The following is a 21,631-nucleotide window of genomic DNA, read 5'->3' as shown; positions in this document are numbered from 1 at the left end:
GGGTCTCAACAAGGACCCCGAGCACTCAGAGCCAAGGGTTTATATAGCAATTTCAAAGCACTTAACTCATAGCAATTTTCTATAACTATACATTATTCTTGCAAGACATATATCCTGGGGTTAAGCAAGGGCAGGGTAAGACTACTCCTCAATGGTTAGGGAGGTTCTGCACGATAAGCTTGGTATGTAAGATTTACTGACCAAGGTTAGCTGACCAAGGGTCACAGCTGCCCACCACCCGGTGCTCATGATTAACTTGTTTTTCAAGGCCTTACCCAGTTCCAGTTTTTCTTTCTAAGTCACATACTCAGAAAATGGCTTCTAGGCCTTTAAGATGGCTATGCTTATGCTAACCTATTTCTATTCTTACAATAAATAGCCGAAGTGGTTTTTCTGTGATTGCATGGAGGAGGGTTTTTCTTTCTTATCTTCCCAGAGTATAATTTGATATCTGGGATTTAATTCCTGCAGTGCACTAAGGCGCTGCTTTCTTCTTTGAATTATTTCTAAACTTTTATTTCAACAAGTCAAGAACTGCAGTATACTTTCAACAGGCTTATGATTTAAAATATGGCTATAAGGATGTTTATGTAAACTGATTTATATATATATTTTTCCTCTTAACAAGAATTATATATGGTTATTATGCAAAATTATGAAATTCAGATTATGCAAGAGCAGTGCAGGTTTCAAATAGAGAATGTATTTTTTTAATTAAAATGAGATATTTATAAAAATTATTCAGGTCACAGTCTTTGAGGACAATATGAAGAATTAGAATTAATTCAAAAAAATAAAATTAGTCGGGAATCCAAAGTGGACATTCATAAATAAGTCTTGAGTAAAATGGAAAATTAAAATCTAACTACAGACTGTTAGATGACACTACATTAGACAAATTATTGGGAAGCTGGTGAAGGTTTTGCCTGAAAGAAAATCCCTGACTTTAAATATTCTTATTATTAAATGAGAACGGCTATGTGATTCAATACAATAATCTAAAAAACACAAATAAATAAAGGATGTCATAAGACAGAAAATAGAATGAAACATTAATAACAAATGGCCATTAATGACCAAAATAATACAATTGTTCAATGTAGGAGCAGGCATTCCTGGGGGAAGAAATGAGAAATGATGTGGTGCTTGACTAAGGCATCAAACTACTGGTCTAAAGCAGTGCTTCTCAAACTCTGCTGTGCCCTGAAGCCGCCTGGGGAGCCAAACAGTCCCAGTGCTGATGCTTCGGACTGCCCTGGACTAGGGAAGCACTCTGGGCTGTCACCCGGGCAGCAGAAAGTTTTAAACCTTTTCAGGTGACCGCGGTATACACCAGAGACCTGTGGCTGTCAGGATCAGCAGAATGACATGGACATGTTCCTGCCCCATCTGAGGATGCCTCCCTTAAGGTCGGAGAGGCCCCTGCACGAGAGTCCACCTCCCACTTAAAAAAAAAAACAAAAAACAGCTTATTGAGGTATAACTGATGTCCAATAAACTGCACATATTATATGTGTATATAAAGTGTAAAAAAAAAAAAAGCCAGTAGTCCCCTGTAGTTTTGCTAACGTGAGGAACACTGCTAAGAGAGCTGGTGTCTGATCTTTCAGTGCTGTGTTTCTTTGGTGCCTTCATTATTCATGACAACCATGTCTTTATTTCAGGTTCTGCCTTTGATTTGTGAAATGTCCCCCTTGTTCTGTGGTTCCTCCTCCCTTCCTTCTTGTTAGCCTAGTAAGTCACATTTTCCCTGCTTTCTATTTGCACTCATCTGCTCTGTCTTTGCCCAACTCTTTATATTTTTTGTTTCCACCTGTTTTCCCTGTGTCTTAAAAACAACATTTAGCAAGACTTTGTTTTTCTGGCCCAATTTGAAAATCATTGTCTTTGAAAGATGGAATCTGACCCATTTGCACTTAATTTAGTTAATGCCATTGTGTTCATGCTGCTATGTTGTTTTATTGTTTACTTTCTTGTGTTTTTGAGGGTTTTTCTTTTTTTGGCATTTTTATATTTCTATTGATTTGGAAAATATGCATTCTGTTCATATTCTATTTGAGGACATCTTTCATTAAAAATGGCAAACATTTACTGCTGTGTCCATACTATCAATAAAACTTCAATGCTGCGTGTGAGGAATTCAGCTGGCTTTAAATATTCTTTCTTCTCTGCCTCCTAGACTGTGTTAGAATAATCTCAGACTTTAAAACCAGGGTATTACAATTAGGTCTTTCACTCTGTAATTTCCCTTTCAAAACCATTTTGACATTTTAATTCCATATCACCACATAAACAGCAATTATTCAGTGGGGACTTTGTTTTGTTTTCATTGTTATCGCTGTTGTTCAGCCCATTGACCTTCTTTCAGAGTATTTTTAATATGACGTGGGTGTCTCTTTCTCTGAATGCTCATGTGACTCAGAATAGGTTTGTCATTTTCCAGTGTGATGATGAAGTCCCACTGTTTAGAATTCCTGGGCCACAGTCTTTTCCCAGAAAACTCTGGATCTTGTTCCACTGTCTTGGAATTAAATTCTATTTATAGTATTTAATTTCGACAATGTACTAATGCGCTAGTTTTTTCTTTGAATTATTTCTGAACTTTTACATCAACAGTAAGGAATTCTATTGCAGAGAGGATGGGAGCCAAGGTCCGCAGTTAGCTCGGTTGTATTGATGCCGGGGCTCTTGTTTGCGGAGTCGAAGAATGAACCCAGAAAACACCCAAGGTAGGAGAGCCAGCACAAAGGCTTTATTTAGAAATAAGGTGAGAGAAAAGAGCTCCTGGCGAGAGCCTGGGGTGGTGCCGTTGTCTAGGGGATTTACAGGCAGTTGAGGATTTGGGGAACTGATAAAGGGCTTAGGCTGTGGCTTATTAAAAGTGGCCTTAGGATGTTTGTCCTTGATGAGATATTAAGTCCCTTTTAGCATGCTAAAGTGAATCTAACACGTGATTACAAACAATTAGCATAATAAAAACATGGGCTACTTTCCTTTATCTGGGAAGTATCAACTGATCTCACTGAAGAATGACTCTAGAGCTTAATGCTTAACACAGAGTTTTGGTAGGGGGTTTCCTTGCATGTAGTTACATTGCTCTGCCTGTAAATATCCTGCCTTGTTTTTTCCACAGGCCATCACCCTACTCTGACTACACCCGTGGTCTCTGTCTCAGTATTGCTGGAGTCCTTCATCTTTGAAAATCTGATATTTCATCAGGAGAAATTTAGGTGTGAGTTTCTTTTTATTTTTTTTCTTTACTCTGAACTTCTTATTCCATAACCTCACCTCCACTGTCTGCCTCACTGGTGTTTTAAGTGTCCATCTAAGTCTCTTCTTCCAGCACCCAGAAAGTATGGATTCTGTCCCAGGGCCTCTCCTCCTGCCCATGCCTTCTCGGGGAATGTCTGTGGCCATTGAGATCTATCTCCCTTGGTTTCTGGAAGTCTCAGGTCAGAACTTTTCTACTTTGAAGCTTTTTTATGGTGGTTTCCTTCCCTCTTCCCACCAAATATCCCAATGAAATATTTGTAGCTTCTTGACCAAGGTTTCCTTCTTGAGAAGACAGGGAGATTGTCAAGGATCATGTTACTGGCTTTTGTTTGTTTGTTTTAAACTTTTAGCTAGGAACTCTGTAAATGGTCTTTGGGTGTGGCCTCTGAAAGGAAAGGAGTGACACACAGCAGCAATTCACTGGAGAATTCCGCTTTATTAGGGAAAGGTGCTGGGTTATATAGGAAGGGGCATGAATTGATTGAAGTGTCACTTCTACGGGGCTGGTGGCTGTTGGCTAGGTGCTGGGATTGGGAGGGGGGCGAGAGGTGATTGGGCTTCAGGTGGCGCCGGCGGGAACTGAGGACCCCGAAGAGAAGCCGGAAGTTTGCCATCTTACTGGTGGGGGCCCTTCATTTCCCCCTTTCTCCTCTATGGGGTTGTGGACGTTGCTTTCTCTCTGGCTGCTTCCTGCTGAATGGGGGTGGAGAAGGGAGTGAGGGCTTGAGGATTAGGAGGAAAGGGTTGATAGGACTCCCCACAGTAAGGACGAGTAGGTGTGGACTTCTTCAGGTTGGAAATCAATGAAGGTTCCCTGTAACTATAGGTCGAGGACCTGTTGATTCCAATGGTGCCAAGAGGATATGGGTGTCAGGAGCCAGGCGTCTGCAGCCATTGTTTCCAGGAACAGTTTCCAGTGGAGAGAGGGGTCCATCTCAGCGTGTGGTGAGGAGGTCACGTGAGGGTGAGGGATCTTCTGTGGCCAGAAGCTGGTAGTTCCTGAGTAAAAGCTGGTTGAAAGCTTGATTAGAGATTTTTCTGACTTGGGATTTGATGAACTTTATTATACAGGGTAAGAAGAGACAGGCGAGAAGAATGATTATTATGGGGCCTGCAATGGGCCAGAGCTAGGTGAGGAGGGGGTTTGTTAGTATTGAAGAGAATGGGTTGGAATTGGAAGCAGAGTGGAGGCTGGAGGCAAGGTCAGTGAGTTTGGTAATGTCAGTTTCTACAATGCCAGATTCATTGATGTAATAGCAGCACTCTTCTCAGAGGAAGACGCAGGTGCTGCCCTTCTCGGCTGTAAGCAGATCTAGGGCCCGCCGGTTTTGAAGGGTGACCTTAGCTAGTGAAGTGACCTGTCTTTGGAGAAAGGCTAGGGAATCGGCAGTGGATGTCAGGGCTCCCTCAAATTTGGCATTGAGATCTCTAACTGCCCATAGAGAGTGACCCAAGGCTTCTCTCGAAAACCGTGCCCCAATGGCTGAGGTGATCAAAGAGATACCGACTATGATGGGAAGGAAAGCAGCTCTTTTTGTGCGCAAGGGCAAGGGAGGTTGGAGCTCAAGTAATTCTGTCATGCTGTAAAGTGTAAACTGTGGGATTAGGGTGATGAGAATGCAGGGTGTATCGGAGTTGAGAGGCAGTGAGTTGAAAAGACTGCCATTACACTAAAAGAAGTGTCCCAGTTGCGTAAAAGTCTTAGAGCGGGAGGTAGGGGTGTAGATAGAGAGGCAGTGAAGTGCGCTGGAGGGGGGTGGAGTTGGGCCTACACAGTGGTGGATGGTGAGATTATCTGCGTATTCTGGTTCCCATAGAGGTATGTCTGCCAGAGGGCAGAGAGGTTGTCTTTCTGCATGGAAGGAGTAGTTGGAAATATTAAGGGGCACGGCGGCCAGCAGTGGGCACTGTAGTGATGCACACAAGAAACAATTGGCTGTGTTAAGGGTGTGGTTGAGAAAGATGGTGGTGTCCTGAATGAGCTGTAATGAAGAGTAGGAGAAATGGGAAGAGGGGCGGGGATAAGAAGATGAAGAGGCGCCGTCAAGAGTTTGGATAATGACTTTTTTGGAATGTCTGCTATCTGATGCAACTTGAGAGATCTGGGAATGAGAGGGAACATACTTTTGAGAGATATGAAGGGTACCGTGGGGGGTCGAGGACCCCCCTGTAGTAAACTGAGGCTGTGACTCCGGCAGCCCATCGAGAGTCTCAGGGATCTGGGATTGATAAGGAGAATGAGCCGTTGGGATATTTCATGAAACGGTTGGAGGAGTAATACTGTGCGTACTGGAAGTTACCCATGTAGTGAATGGCGCAAGACCAGTAGGGACATCTCCTGTAGGTGTCTGGCCATCGCCTGCAATAGGCTTGTTTTTGGTCATAGAGGAAGCAGAGGTAGGGAGAATAAGGGTAGCTGCTAGTGAACACTTCGGTGGAGGGAGGAAAGTGGAGGTATAAAGGCTCAGAGCAGCTTTTCAGAGGGCAGTCTGGTGTGGCAATGAGGGCAGTAACTTTTGTTTGATGCTGTGTGTAAGTCTGTCTGACTTTGAATTGCCATACAAAGGAGGCTGGGGTGGCGGGGAAGACAATAGGAATGAGGAAAAAAAGCGAGAGAGCAGTAAAGGAGGAAAAAGTCATGATTCGGATATGGATGACAAAGGGGGTGAATGGGATTTTGGAGGAAAGAGGACAGTAAGGTCAGGAGTCTGGAGGGAGGGAGAGTCTGTAAACTTTTGTAGGTTAAGAGATATTTTACGTGATGTGGGGACAGAATGGTAAGGGGCGCCCTGAATGTCAGTTTATGAGCTTCTTTCTGCAAGAGCTGTCTAGCGGCTAATGCTCGTAAGCAGGGAGCCCATCCCCGAACTGTGGGGTCTAATTGCTTGGAGAGATAAGCTACTGGGGCAAAGGATGGGCCATAATATTGGCTTAGGACTCCTAGAGCTTGACTGGACCTCTCATGAATGCATAATGAGAAGGGCTTCGACAAATCAGGAAGATGGAGAGCTGAGGCTTCCACAAGGGCTTGAAGGAGCTTAATGAAGGAGTGTTGGGGTGAGGAGGATAATGGTTTTTTAGGGGGGCTCTTGCTGAGGTTGTATAGGGGTGTTGCCAACAGGGAGCAGGGAGAAGTTAGGGATCTACGCTCTAAAATATCTAGCTAGGCCTAGAAAGGAAAGGATTTCTGTCTTGGTTTTGGGAATGGGCAGGTCAGAGAGGAGCTATCTTCTGTCTAAGGTAATGGACTTTCTTTGTTGAGATAGAAGGAATCTAAGGTAAGTGACAGGAGGGGAAGAGATTTGAGCTTTGGCGGGGGATACTTGGTAACTTCTGGAAGCTAGAAGGTTAAGTAGGGAGGCAGTGTCAAGTTGAGACTGTTCCCACGAGAGACTGCAGAGTAGAAGATTGTCCATGTATTATAATAAGGTGGACTTGGAGTGATCATGATGAAACTGTTTGAGGTCCTGAGCTAGGACCTGTCTAAAAATATGGGGACTATCTCGGAAACTTGTGGCAAAACTGTCCAAGTGAGTTGTTCAGAATGTCTTGTGTATGGGTCCGTCCAGGTGAAGATGAAAAAATCTTGGGAGCAGGGGTCTAGAGGGATAGAAAAATGGGTCCTTGAGATCTAGGACTGAGAAGTGGGATGCTGAGGCAAGGATCTGCGATAAAAGGCTGTATGGATTTGGAACTAAGGGATGGATAGGGACAACGGCTATGTTGATGAGGCGAAGGTCTTGGACAAGGCGGAAAGATCCGTTGGTTTTTTTAACAGCTAATATGGGGGTATTAAATGGGGAGTGAGTGGGTCTGAGGTAATTTTTGTTTAAGAGATCTTGAATGATGGGTTGGAGGCCTATGAGGACTGAAGTGGTTAGGGGGTATTGGGCCTGACAGATATACTGAGAGGGGTCAGGTAATTTGATAGAGACAGGGGGACATAGGGCCACGGAGGGGCTTGTAATGTCCCAAACTTTGGGATTTACAGGGTGTATGAGGGTGGAACCGGAGCTTTCATTGGGTAGAGGGGGGTTGTTGGCTGTGAGGGCCATCAGAAAGGGAGAAGGGAGTACTGGGGGCTGTGGGAGTGGATATAGTTATGGAAACATGGAGGAGAGAAAGGATGTCTCGTCCTAGTAAAGGGATGGGACACTGGGGCATAACCAGGAAGGAGTGGGAGAAAGGTATGGAATTGTCTAGGATTGTGCATAAAAGGGGGGGGGTTTAATGGGAAAATCTGTTTACCTCCTACCCCAACTATAGGAGTAATGGCTGGCGTGGTAGGGACCCGGTATTCTTGCAAGACTGAGAAGGTGGCTCCTGTATCTAGGAGGAAGGAGATGGGGCGACTGTCTACTGTTAAAGTAACCCTGGGCTCCTGTTTGGTGATGGAAATGGTCGGGCGAGAAGCCCCCGGGCCCCGTCAATGTTCTTCTGCCAGCCCCACTACGGCGGGCTTAGGATGGGGGTTGTTCGTCCAGCCTCCCCTTCAGGTGGTTGGGCAATCAGACCCCCAGTGGCCCTTTTTGTGGCATCTGGGGCATGGGTGGTAGGAGATCTGGGGGAAGGGCACGCCCTTGACCAATGTCCCTCTTTTCCGCACTTGAAACAAGCTCCGGGGGCGGGGGGGCTTCTTTGTAGAGGGGCGCCCAGGTTGTGGTTTTATCAGCTGGGCCAACATCTGGAAATTGGCCTGATCAGCCTTTTGTTTACGGCGTTCTTTCTCCTCCTCCCGGTTATGGAAGACTTTAAAGGCCACTGTTAGGATCTCAGTCTGTGGGGTAGTGGGGCCCTGTTCTAACTTTTTGAGTTTAGCTTTAATGTCGGGGTAGCTTTGAGCTAGGAAGTATGTCATAAGGACATGTCTTCCTTCAGGTGTTTCTGGGTCCAGGCTGGTATACTGTAATAGGGCTTGAGTGAGTCTGTCTAAGAACTCGGAGGGGGTTTCGTCTCTCTTTTGAATTATGTCTTGGAGCTTTTGAAAATTGACTACTTTATGAGCTGCCTTTTTCAGACCTGCTATTAAGCAGGAGGCAAAAATATCTCGAGAGCAGAGACCCATGGCGGTGTTATAATCTCAGTGTGGGTCTTGTTCCGGGACAGCAGTGGGGCCAGGGGGATAGGTGGGGTTAGTCCTGTGGGTTTCGGTAGCGTGCGTTTGGACGAAGTCCCAAACTCGTCTACACTCTTCAGGGAGGAGAGTATTGGCCAGGAGCATGAAAATGTCATGATGTGTGAGGCTGTAAGACTGGAGGGTCCATTGAAACTCCCTGATGTATGTCGTGGGATCAGTGGAAAAGGAACCTAGGTGTTTCTCTAGTTGGGCTAAACCTCCTAAGGAGAAAGGGATGTGAATGCGCACGATGCCTTCGGATCTTGCTACCTCCCGGAGGGGGGCAATAATTTTGGGAGGCCCTCGGGACTGAGTCTGACGGGGACTGAAGGGTTCTGGCTCAGTCTGTGGGGGAGTGACGTGGTCTAGCCGTGCCTAGTCGAGCAGGTCCTGAAGTGCAGAAGGGGAGCAAAGAAAATAAAGAAAGAATCGGACCCACGTGTCGCCAGCTAGCAGCCCAGCTGCTTGCTTCTGCTGCTCTAGCTGGGCTTGAACTCATGACTCTGAGGTTAAGAGTCCCATGCTCTATTAACTGAGCTACAGCAGGGCTCCAGTTAATTGCTTATGGAATGCATAAACAGAATGTTCTTTGTTCTCCATTCCTGCCACATCGGCAAGTGGGGGAAGGGCATATCTAGAAGCAGGGGTGGTGTTTCTACACGTCTTCAAGGTCTCCCTATTTTCAGAGTGAGGAGTCTTGGCAAGATATGTTTTTGTGGACAGATAACTTCTAAGGACTGCACCCGTTGTTCTCTAGCTTGTGCTTTCCCATGCTGCGTTCAGACATGGGGGAAGGTGCTTTCCCATTCTCCCTACAAACATGTAAGAAGACAAAGGCGGTCCCTAACAGGGGAGAAACAGGTGATGAGGGCAAAGGCGGAAGAGGCCCTTGGGACCTAGTTAAAGGGGGGGGCTGAAAGGCTCAGGTTTAATCTGCGGGGGACGAAGGCGGAGGAGGTGAGATGGGGGAGGAGATGGTGGGGGAGGAAGGGAGAAGGGCTGTTGTAGGAGAAGAAGGGGAAGGGAGTGAACGGGAGGCTTCTGCGGGGGCAGTGGCTTGCAGGCTAGGAGAACTTGGGAGGGGGCGGGGGGAGGAGGAGGCAGAAAGCTTCGATATAGGGAATCTCCTTCCATTTTTTCAGGCGCTGGCAGTAGTTAAAAAGATCGCGAGTGATGTTAGGATCAAGAGTTCCCCCTGCGGGCCATTGGTTGTTATTGTCTAGGGGGTATGTTGGCCAATCTTGGGAGCAATATTTACGGGAGAAGTTTTGGTTTTATATCAGGCATCAGGGAGAGGGTAGCCAGATGCTTAAGCAGGCATTCAAGAGGTGAACTTTCAGGGAGGGATGAGGAGGCTCCCATAGCTAAAGGACAGAGAAGGAGACAAACAGGGGAAGATGAACGGAGATCCTCGGACTGGAAGCAGACCGCAAGGAGACAAAGGGCGTCCCCGATGATCCTTGGTGGTCTGCGGAAACTTGTATACGAGTCGGAATTTCTTAGGAAGTGTGGGTCGTTACCCAGACTTCCCTAAGAAGGCAGTTTGCTGGAGTCACAAGGTACCTAGTGCTAGGAGTTTTCTGCAGACGGAGCAGAAGGAGGAGGGGTGGGGGAAGGGAGCATTCTCATCTGCAAAGGAGTCACCTCATTTATGGCTGTTGGAGGGGGGGGCCTGAGAGTCTGCCGCAGCCGTGAAGGCCTGAGGCGGGGAGAGTTCCCTCCTCATCCCCGAGCGTCAGGGCCTTGCCGGATGATCACGGTCAATGGCACTGCGATAGCTCGGGGATGAGTGGCCCACTCCGGGGGGAAAACTTACCTAAAGGCCAGAGAGGAATGGTGAGTGTGATGAGCCAGCGCTGGAAAAAGAGGACGAGGACAAGCTGCTGCTGGTGTCGGGGGGAAGACAGGGCCCAGTTGGGGTGTCCCGTCTCCCGGGTTTCAGCACCAATGAAAGGAAAGGAGCGACACAGAGCAGCAATTCACCGGAGAATTCCGCTTTATTAGGGAAAGGTGCTGGGTTATATAGGAAGGGGCATGAGCTGATTGAGGTGTCACTTCTACGGGGCTGGAGGCTGTTGGCTAGGTGCTGGGATTGGGAGGGGGGCGAGAGGTGATTGGGCTTCAGGTGGCGCCGGCGGGAACTGAGGACCCCGAAGAGAAGCCGGAAGTTTGCCATCTTACTGGTGGGGGCCCTTCAGCCTCCAGAACACACTAAATAACCTCAAGAAACAGGAATGTGCTCCTATTCATGGCCTCTGCTCAGAAATACTTCCATGTAAAGAAAACGGGTTGTAGAATGAGTTTGTACTCCTTTCTGCTAGGAACCCAATCCTGCCTTTCCCAGATGTGGGGGTCCTTCAGTCTTGTGGCTCTGTGCATTCCAACCCTTCTGGACTTTCACTGTGAGAAGCAAAATGTCAAAAGACCACCTCATATTCATTAATTCCTGTGGGGATTAAAGTGCTGGCTCCAAGCCCCACCTCTCAATCTCCTTTTGATTCCTCCACCTCACCATCCATCTGACATCAGGCGCCCTCTTTTAGGAAAGATTTCATGCATTTTCCCCAGATACCCTTGAAGGAGTGCCTTACATCTGCCCACCAAATGAGCCTAAGAGGGTTCAGGACCTGTCTACCATTTACAGATTATTTCTCTGGGACATCTTAATTGAGCCCATGCCTTTTCTGCCTACATTTTGTCCATGTGTCTCCAGTAATTCCACTGAGAGATAAGGACTCACCTGGGATGGACAAATTCCACAGTGGAATCTAGCAACCTTCTCACAGCTCCTGGCCCCTCAATAGTATTACAGTCTGAAGCTGTGTCCAACCTCCTAGACATGCAAAGCTAGTGTCTGGTTCTCATTAGTGACTTGCTAGAACAGGGAGGCTTGCTGGTTGGCCACCAGATCCTGGAATACCTGCTCACATTCTTTTATCCACTGACCTCCAATTATTTAAGGGAATTGTGACTGCATTTCCTCTTGTCCCCAAAATACTTTTCTGTCCTCCTCTTCTGCCAGGGACCCAATGTGCAGTGGAAACCCAGAGGTCAGATAATTAAGGAGCTCTGCAATAATGGAATGATTTTTTACCAACCGTCTGTAGTCTATAGTGACTCCCACTTGTGTGCTGATGGTTTATAATGCTATATTTTGAATTTACAGTTCTTCATTGGGAGTGCTTCTAGAAAAATATAGGCATCAACAAATGATGCTAAATGAATCCAACGTGACAGTAGTTGCCATGGAGTAATCCTAGTTCTTTAAAAGCTGAATCCTCTTGGGAAAAGAAAATGATAGTAAAAATGTCTCTTCCCAGGAGATTTCATTTAGCTGCCTCTGTCTTATTTTTTTTACGAGATTTCCCACTACCAGGCATAGTATTTTTCCCTTTTACCACTCATAGTGGCCTAAGGTAGTCTAATTAAAGGAATTGGTCATTTATGCTGCTTTTCAGAAATTCTACAGTGAATGTGATGCAGCAATTTAAAAATGGGTTTTTATTCATTGCATCCTAATTGTATGTAAGTACTACACAATTATATGGAGGTGCTCAGAGACACTTCTTTCTTGTCCTCTCCAAAGAAAAAGAAGACATTAATGATCCATAGCATACTTTGGGAGGTAAATATTTCATGTCAATTAAAAAACAAAACTAGTAACATGCATTATCTTCATCTGAATTTTCTACAATAAACATGTATTATTTTTGTTAAGAGAAAAGAGATACAAAAAGTAATTGGCATAAAAAATCCTTGTAGTCATCTTTAAGTCATGAGTAGGCCTTTTGAAAGTGGCATCATAATTCTTAACTTACTGATAAAAAAGGTTAGAGATATTTCAATGAGAGAAAGTGCATTGCAATTTTGAACCTCAAAGCATAGAGACAGCCTGGAGTGCTAAGGAAAGAAATTTGAATTCCAAGATATATACTACAAAGGGGGAAGAATGGACGTTTTGGAAAAAGATTCTGCTTAGGCAAGCTAATTTTAATGTCAAGCTTGTTTTTAGGTAGGCTTTTTCATTGACAAAAAAACTCCTGACATGTCTCCAGCAGTAATTATAATTTCTTCTGTTCCTTTTCAGAAATGTTCTATGGATATATATTATCTCTAGAGTTCTAGTCCTTTATATATTTATACCCTCTCTTAATATGTGCATGTTGAAGTAGCTGTATATCTATATTGTTAGAAAGTTCTTTGACTGGTTATAGTTTAACATTCTGGAGCTTCCAGCTGCCATTGTGATTCTGAGAGCCCCCCAGCTGGGACATGAGAGAGAAGATGCCAGGGTGACAGAACTAGATTGATTCCAGGCCGGAGTCACAATTCCCACTTTGTGAGCATAGGCCAGAGTCCGGGCAGCCTGAACAGACCTCTTTCATTACTGGCGATCTCTGGGTGGAAATCCTAGGAAATTCCTGTTCCCTCTCAAGGCTCAGAATGGGGGAGCAAGGAGACACGTCATATGTTTCCCTGATGTTCTTCTGTCTGTAAGCTGTGATTCTACTGCTGTGGTGTTCAGGGATACTTTCAAATGGCCAGTACTCCACAGAGACCCAGAACCTGCTTTGCAAGGCCAGGGTTTTCCAGAGTTCTCATACGTTTGCCTATAGCATCCCCGGTGGGCTTTGAGTGCTTTCACCCTCATTGGGTGCCTTAACCTCTCTGACTTAACCTTAGATGGCAAGAAGTAGGAGACAGGAATGTAAGAATGCGGACCCAGACCCCTTAAAGAGGATGTGGAGCCTAGGTGGAAGCTCCATTTTTCCTTCATGCTTTTCCCACCACCCCTGGGCCATCACATAGTCACTTACTCTACAGGGAGATGTTATCACCAGAATTTGCATGTTTCCTGATTTTGCTTTGTGAGGATAAAATGAATGTAATAAATACTGTCTAAGATCTTACAGTTTGCCATATGGATACAGAGTAAAAATCTAAGGCTGCACAGATGAGAATTCAGACCTTGTCCTAAAGGAGGTCTTGATTTGGGTGGGAAAGAGAAATGCACCAAATCAGCTGCAGTGCTGTCTTGATGGTGCCAAGGTCAAGCTTTGCAGAGAGGGCAGTGCATGAGCTGAGGAATGCAGGCCGCATGGCTCTGCCAAGCTTACTGGGCATTCCAGGTGGTGTAAGGGTGAGTAGGAAGGCGTGCAGCCATGAATGAGAGGGATGTTCTTGGGCCTGGTTGGAAGGTGCACGTGGGGAAGGAGCAGGGAGATGAGGCTAAACATGCGAGCAAAGCACTGAGAATAACAGGCTTTGGACTAGGAGGTAATGTCCTCGGCAGCTGTGATTCTCAATCCTATCAGGTCCAATGTCCCTTTTTATAACAAATATTTTGTTATGCCCCTTATTTAGTGCATCCTGAAATGAAATTCAGATTACCATAACCCATCTACATGCATAATGAAAAATTACATAAATAATGAAAAGCACTGTAATGCCCTGACATGAAGGAGTGAGCACATAAAAGGAAAATACATATTCCACTATGTAAATCCTTCAACTTCACTAAAATAGAAGACTTGGTGAAGTGACTGGATGTTTGTACCTATACATAGAATCACCAGGGATGTGACAGCTACAAAAATAAATGATACAGGGGCACATACTAGTGAGTCAAGGACCTTGCTGTCATGAGTGCTGGGACTTTCTGAAATTTCAAACAACTCTTAGAGGAATCCTGAGCACAAAGCACAATATTCTCTTGATTTATTTAGTATTTTCACTTCTGGATAATCAGAATATATGAAAGTCATGCAAAAATACTTTGTGTCTACATAAATTGGAATTGGTTCTAGGTTTACACAATTGAAATAGCTTACAGTGATAGGAATGTTTGGTGAGACATTGAAAAGTCCCACTGCAGGTGGAGCTGTTACTTTGAAAGCACAGTCTGTGTGTGCCTGGATGACTTAGATTTGTACCTTTGGAGGCAAAGGTAGGGGACCTGTAAGTGGCCTGTGAATGGGAGGTAATGCACACAGCCAGGGGAGGTGCAGCCACAGTGGCCCTGCAGGGCAGTTTCTGAGAAGTGCCGTGGAGGAAGAATCAGTTTGAAACCACTGTCTGGGGCAGAGGAAACCAACAAACAGATTTGATGGATATATAGGAGCAGCCAGGTAAGAGCTCTCCTGCACATTACCTTTCATCTCTGGCCCTTCCTCAACTCCAGGGCAGCCAGAAGCAGCCTAGTGAGAAGGAGGAGGAGGGGCAGAAATGCTGTTGCAGCGTTAGAAAAATTCATTATCCACTTGAGAAGAATAAAGTGTTAGACTGCTTCATCATACCATATATAACTTTGATTTCAAGAGAATTAAAAAATATCAACATAAAAAACAAATTGTAAAGAAAATATTATTAAAGATTTTTAGAATCATGGGTTAGATAGTCTTCTTAGGAAAGACTCAAAACCTAAATGTTAACAAAAATGGATAAAATTGCTGATAAGAAGTTTTAAATTCTTCCACATTGCAGGACACCAAAAACAAAGACAAATGACAAGGTAGTAAAAACTAATCACAAAATATATTACAGATAAAAGTATCCTGAAACTATAACGATGGTTCCTAAACAGCATTAGTAAGAAAAAGAAAGTCAATTCCTTAGAAAAATCCAAAGAAAATGAATGAACAATTTTCCAAGGAAGGAATACAAACAGAAAAATGGAAAGAGGTAACACTACAAAATCAGTGTTGTTAGGCCAATTGCTTTTACATGGAAAAAATGAAATTAGTTTACTAACACATATTATAATAAAAAATAATCTACAGGTAGATAACTGCCCAAATTAATTTAATAATTAAATAAAAATTTAATGTTTTGCAGAAAAGCAAAATAATAAAGTGTCTAGAAGAGAGTATGGGACTTTTTTATAACCTTGAGGTAGAAAAGGATTCCTTAAACAAAACACAAAAAATACTTAATATAAAACTAAAATTTTACAAATGAGATTATATTTTTAAAAATCATTTTCCTTAAAACCACCATTTTCCAAAGAAATGTGAAAAGACAAGCACAGATTGGGCAAAAGCATTTGTAACATCTGTAATTGAGAAAGTGTTAGGGTACAGGATATATAAAGTCATCTTACATAAATTGGTAAGAAAAAAAGCCACTCACCCCCAATAACAAATAACTCATAAATATGTGAAAAAACATTCAACCACACAAGAAATCAGACAAATGTAATTAAAATCATATGTACTATCTTTTTACACTTATGAGAATGGCAATATTTAAAGGGTCTGAATATACCAAGTATTTTTGAAGATGTGTTGGAACCTTTTGTGCAGTGCTGTTGAGAATATGCATTGGTATAAAAATTTTGGCCTGAAGTTAGTGTGTAATGTTGAAAATACATTTAAAAAATACAAATAATGTAAAATTATGAAAAGGTGTTCAACTTCATCAGTAATTGGGGAAATGCAAATGATATCAAGTACATATCACCAGAGTGGCAACATAAGAATTTGATTATATTCAATGTTGTAGAGGAATATGGTAGTACATACATACATTTAAAAAATACTCCATGACTCATTAAATATAAAACTAAATTTCATATCAATATGAACAAATAAACCCATTTATGTAAGGAGTAAACATTATACACATATGCACATCTACACAAATACACATAAATGTATGCACATGGTAAATTGAGGAAACTGAGTGGAGTAGACATACAATTAATAGTTAGTGGAGGTTTCCTCTCTGCTAAAGAACAAGACTGGGCCATAATGAAGACTTTACTTGTGCTCTTTATATACATTTATGTTTTAAATGTTGAATGAGAAAATATTGATGTATTTCTTATGCAAACAACAGGCATTTAAAAATTGGCACTCATATTTTTTATGTGGCTGTTGGCTTCAGGAGCACCCCTCTGCCCTCACAGGAACACTTCAGAGGGTTTGTCTGCCCCTACCTGGTATGTACAGGGTCCTTCTCATCTTCCTGATTGCTCAATGTTGGAGTGTCCCAGTGCTTAGCTATGCAATCTATTATTTACAGCCAACTATTATTTCCTACATATTCACAATCAACTCCATGGCTTTGTTGAGAAGTCTGATTGTTAGACTAGGCAGTTCAATAGACTTGAGCAGAAGGGGAAAAAGGAGAACTGCACACCACCAAGTCTGCACCCAGTCTCTGCCCAGAGACTGCCCTCTCTCTCTTAGACCAACCCCTTTGATGGTCCAGGACACACTGATAAGCAAAAGATACAGGTCTTTGGGACTTTACCAATTATGGAGCATGCACCCTTAAGGAAGACCTTGCTGCTAATGTCCTTAAATCCATTATAATATCATTATCATATCATTTACATTGTGGTTTTGGCCCCACGGTGAGTTTCGCTTAGGTGCTCTTGGGAAAAATGACCAACACAAACTTGTGAAAAGAGGCTGAATGGAAGGAACCAAGATGGATCCAATGGATGGTAAGAGGATGAGAAAATGGGAGGAGGAAACCAAATAAACTCCCATGAAAGACATGATGTGAAACCCTGCTGGCCACTACCCATCCTCAGGATCAGCCTGCTCCTCTCTTTGGAACATACTTTCCTTTTGCTTTGCTACATAAAAAACCCTATGTAGCTTGAATTCCATATGGGATCTCCTGACCGAATTCTTTCCTTTGAGAAGGCAATTCCATAATCCACTGCCCTGTAACATTAACTTTTAGTTCCACCCCCCAACTTGGACCTGAATTGTTGAATGAATTTTATAAAATGACTGTGTGCTCAATTATCACCAACTGGATAGCCAAGGGTATCTACATCTTAATTTGTCAAAAATCAAAGCTGTTTACTTAATTTTCCTCTTCAAACCTGCTCCTCCCATAGTCTTCCCCATATCAGAAAATGGCATCTCCATTCACCAGGTTGCTCAGGTCAAAAACTGTGCTCAGGTCAAAAACCGTGAGGCCGCGCTGACCCATCTTTCTTTCAATCTTCAATTCCAGCCCTTCAGACAGTTCAATTGGCCTGACACTCAGCACAAACCCAAATACACTGCTTCCACCATGTGGACTTTGATTCAAACCACACTGTCTCACCTGGAGTATTGAACTAGCTTCCACAAAATGGTTTTCCTGCTTCCACTTCTACCCCATCTGTGGTTCATTCTCCACTCAGCTGTCAAAGGGATCCTTCTAAAATCTGATTCAAATCATTCTCCTACTCAAAACTCTACGATAACATCATATTACACTTAAGATTTCAAATCCCTTATCAAAGCTGATCACATCTAACATGCACTAGCCGCTCTCTCTACCCATTGCCCTCAGTGCCCACCACTCTCCCCTTGTTCATCTCGTATGCACCCAGCTACACGGGTAAGCTATCTGTTCCCTGTGTACACCAGGAACAACAGTGGTTCTACTCTTTACCTGAAGGCTCTTTCCCCATATAATTATAGGCTTTCAAGTTTGTTCTAAAATCACCTCCTCAGAGATGCCTTTTCCTCTCACACTACTTAGGAAACGATCTCCCATCCTTCTCTAGTCCCTGTATTTCTTAATAGTTTATTGTCACTGTGGGTAAAATTGCAGTATTTCCAGACTCTCTTGACTGGCCTTAGTGTATCTCCATATTAGTAGGTGTTTCCAAGGTGTGGAGAGAAGTAGTCTATCTCCATATCAATTGACGATTATAAAGGGTGTGGGAACGAAGAGTACAGACCTGGACCAGAGAGATTTGGTGGGGTCCTTTTGCAGCTGGTTGTGAGATACATGGGTGAGCAGAAGTACAGGATGGCTTGTAAGCAGTAAATAGATTTCTCCCACTTTGTTTCTCCCTATGACTGATTTTGGCTTTATTTGTCCCAGTCTGGGAGCATACTTTCTCTCCAAGTTACAGTCCACCCATGATGTATTATATATGAGGGCAGGAATTTGTCTGCAGGGTTCAGTTGAATCCCTATCACAAGAATAGAATTTTGTATGAATTAATATTTCTTGATAACAAATTTTTTATTTGAATTAATGTCTTCCTGATTCTCATTAGGAATAAGAATGATATATTTTTAATAATTTTTCTTGTTTTTTGAAGTAAGCTTTTTTGCTGACATTTTTCCTTTTGTTTTATTCTTATATAATTATTTATTTTACATTTAAAGACTATATCTTTGTTATATCTGTTTTGAATAGATATTATGTGTACATGGTACAAAATTCTAGGGAGTAAGCAATGACAAGTCAGTCTCTCTCATATACAGTTTTCTTCTGCAATGGTGATCATGGTGGACACCCTCCGGGTACTGCTCCAGAGATGATTTAAGGGTACACAGCATTGTCTATTATCTAACTAGAGCTTCCTCAATAGATTCTTCTCCACGTATTGAAGTCTGAAGAAGTCAAAAGCTATTGCTAAATTTTCTCTAAGAGAGGCAACAGCTTCACTGTAACAGTTCAGATTATCAATATATTGATTTACTGAATTTTTCTTTATACTAATCTATTGCAACACTGAATTTCAGTTACAAGCTATCATAATTGTGGATCACACAAATAAAAGTTATGGTGAAATGGCTGTACTGGTTTTTATTATGTATTTCTGTATTCTGTAGGGAGCTATATACATGAAACCCTGCACTTTCCTTGAATTTGATACATGATAAACTTATAGGAATGTTACATATGAGGTTTATTTCAGAATTCTTTCCTATGTGACAATATTTCCGTTTTCTTCTCTTGGCTTTATTGTTGTAAAGCACTTAACATTGTGAAGGTGAAATCTGAAGCAAGCTTGATTGACTATAGATAAATTAGGTGATATTTTTTTTTCTATGTGGAAGTAGAAATTTTAATTTATATATGGGTTTGTTTTTGTATATGTGTGTGTGTGAGTGAATGTTTTGCTAAGTTTTTCCTTTAACTTTGAAAATTAAAATTTCACCATGACTTGCTGAGGTCTCTTTTATCAGTGTGGAGTGGAAATACAGGTGACCAATAAATTCGAAGACCTCCTGTCAGTCTCCAAGGTAACTGGGGGAACTCGTTAAAACTGTAGCAAGATTCTTTCTTTAGATTGTCAAGCAGTTTTAAAACATTTTGATTGACATATAATATATGTACATATGCTGACTGACAGCCTGATGAATTTCCACAACTGAACCCTAGTGTGACCAATAGCCAGGTCAAGAGCAGAACCTTGCCAGCTCCTTGGAATCCCCCTTGCAGCCCACTCAGTCACTCGTCTCCACAACCAATGGAATTCTAACAGCCTAGAATAGTTTTGAGTTTACAGTTTGATGACATCAAGCAATGGCAAATTTGAGGGAAATGTCCTTTCCTTCACAACTGGAGGGAGTGTAAATTTATGCAGACATTTGGAGAGCAGCTAGACAACACCCAGGTTCTTAATTTCTCAATCTTCCTTTTACCTCATTCATTTACTTACTCTCCTAGGCCTCTTTAATACAGATTCAACTGTGCATCCTCTTACCTAACTGTGATTCTGCCAACTTTCATTTGCTGTTGTCTGTCCTCATGAAACAAGCTTGCTCTTAGAGTTGACTGCTCACATTCGCCTATGGTGCCTCTCATACCCATCTATTTTATGGCACCTGCCAAAGGTACCTGGGCTCAAAATATATTTTTCAATGCCATCCGGTCCTTCTGGTCACCTCCAATTCCACTTATTATTTGCCTGATGAAAACTGAAATTTCTTACATCCACTTATTGTTTCCCTGATGAAAATTGAAATTTCTTCCAACTGCAAATACTGAAAACTCCCCACAAATGGAATAAAATGGAAATGTTATGTATAAGTGTCTACGATAGCATCAAGCACACAGTGTGTAGTTTAAAATGTGTGTTTCCTTCCTTCTTCCTTCTATATAAAAAGCCTCACTTAACCTTCAAATAGTTCTGTACATCCTGAAAAGCCACACTGGAGCACTTGAACAGAGCATAAACAATCCTTTTCTTTTTCAGAGGAAAGTTACTTACTGAGCCAAATTTTTGAAGTAACGTTTTTGCTTATTCTTTTGAGAATGATAAACACCATCTGTGAAATGGTGATTTGCTATAGATTAATTACATTGCAATGTTTTCCAGTTAGTAAAATCTTTGTGGTAAGTAGATTGGAGTATCATTTCAGTCCAGGTTTAGGACAGCTGCCAGAGAAACACAGTTCTTCCGAAGAGGTAAGCCGGGTGAAAGGAACTAGTGGAGGCAAAGAGCAAACACTTCTGAGCATCTAGATGCATGCAGTGCACGTCACCTGCAAAGGCAGAGCATGTGACTATTAGAATGGGCTTCCAGTGCAGGGCCTGTGGGCTGTATCCTATATTTCTGTGTGGTGGCATTCAGCCAGATTCTCCCCATTTCTGTATTCCTCTGATGTGGATTCCCACACTCTATTCTGGCTTAATTTGTCTGACTTACCCAAAAGGATGCTGTGGTGCCCCAGAAAATTTACTCTCATAGTGGCCTAATTTTCTTGGATCTAGAGAAGTAAGCAAGAAAGCTGAGAAATTGACACATTCCTTCAAAAATGAGCTGCTGAAAGATTTAAAGAAATAGCTGCAATTTCCATGAAATCATTGGTGACTTGTGTACACCAAAACAAAAGGCCATCTTGCACTCTTTTCTTTCTATAGTTTAAGTGAATGTGTTTGCCGGAGTCCAGCTCCAGCTGAGGTGTGGGTCACGAAGGAAACGACAGCGTCGGCGAGTGAGGAGATGAGTGAGGAGATGAAACACCCAGTTAAGGTTGTAACATCTCCTGACATCAAGCGGCAGGGTCTTTATTTTTATATCTTTTTAAAGTTTACATAACATTACACATTTTCTTTGATCATGGATGGTACAATGTTTTTTGCTTTCAGTTTTTGCATAATTCTGGCTCATTACAGATGTTATCATTTTATTTGAACAGCTTTCTTGTAACATTTAATGTTTAACTTTCCCTTAACCTTTTTGGCCAGGGATGTAGGTTACGTGCTAGGTGCTAGACAGGAAATGGCGTAAGACAGTGTGTGGGCTAAGAGTGTAGGCTATGATTTTTACTTATAAGTGTGTAAAATTATATAGAGTTTAAGATATGTGTCTAAGGCTATATAAAGTTTAAGCAAGTTATATAAAATGCAAGCTATATGTCTTTTGGTTATTAAATGTAGTATTAATTAAATCCTATCCTACACATGTGGGTTTAGGCTTACATCTAAAGTCTAGGGATGGTATTCTTATCACCTATAAGTTTTAACATTCCTCAACATTCCTATGAA

The 21,631-nt window shown here is 42.6% G+C and overlaps 1 long non-coding RNA gene across 1 annotated transcript in view; it reads left to right on the top strand.

Annotated features, from left to right (window-relative positions):
- Positions 1–2,501: 2,501 nt before the first annotated feature.
- LOC140850100 (uncharacterized) overlaps positions 2,502–21,631 on the top strand; it is a 45,837-nt gene continuing 26,707 nt past the window's right edge. Inside the window, exons 1-2 of the long non-coding RNA XR_012132853.1 lie at positions 2,502–2,729; positions 3,134–3,232. This is a non-coding gene — a long non-coding RNA (uncharacterized lncRNA). The remainder of the gene's footprint in view (positions 2,730–3,133; positions 3,233–21,631) is intronic.

Source organism: Manis javanica, chromosome 6, assembly GCF_040802235.1.
Source record: "Manis javanica isolate MJ-LG chromosome 6, MJ_LKY, whole genome shotgun sequence".
Classification (NCBI taxonomy): domain Eukaryota; kingdom Metazoa; phylum Chordata; class Mammalia; order Pholidota; family Manidae; genus Manis; species Manis javanica.
This window is presented reverse-complemented; position numbering and strand designations above follow the sequence as displayed.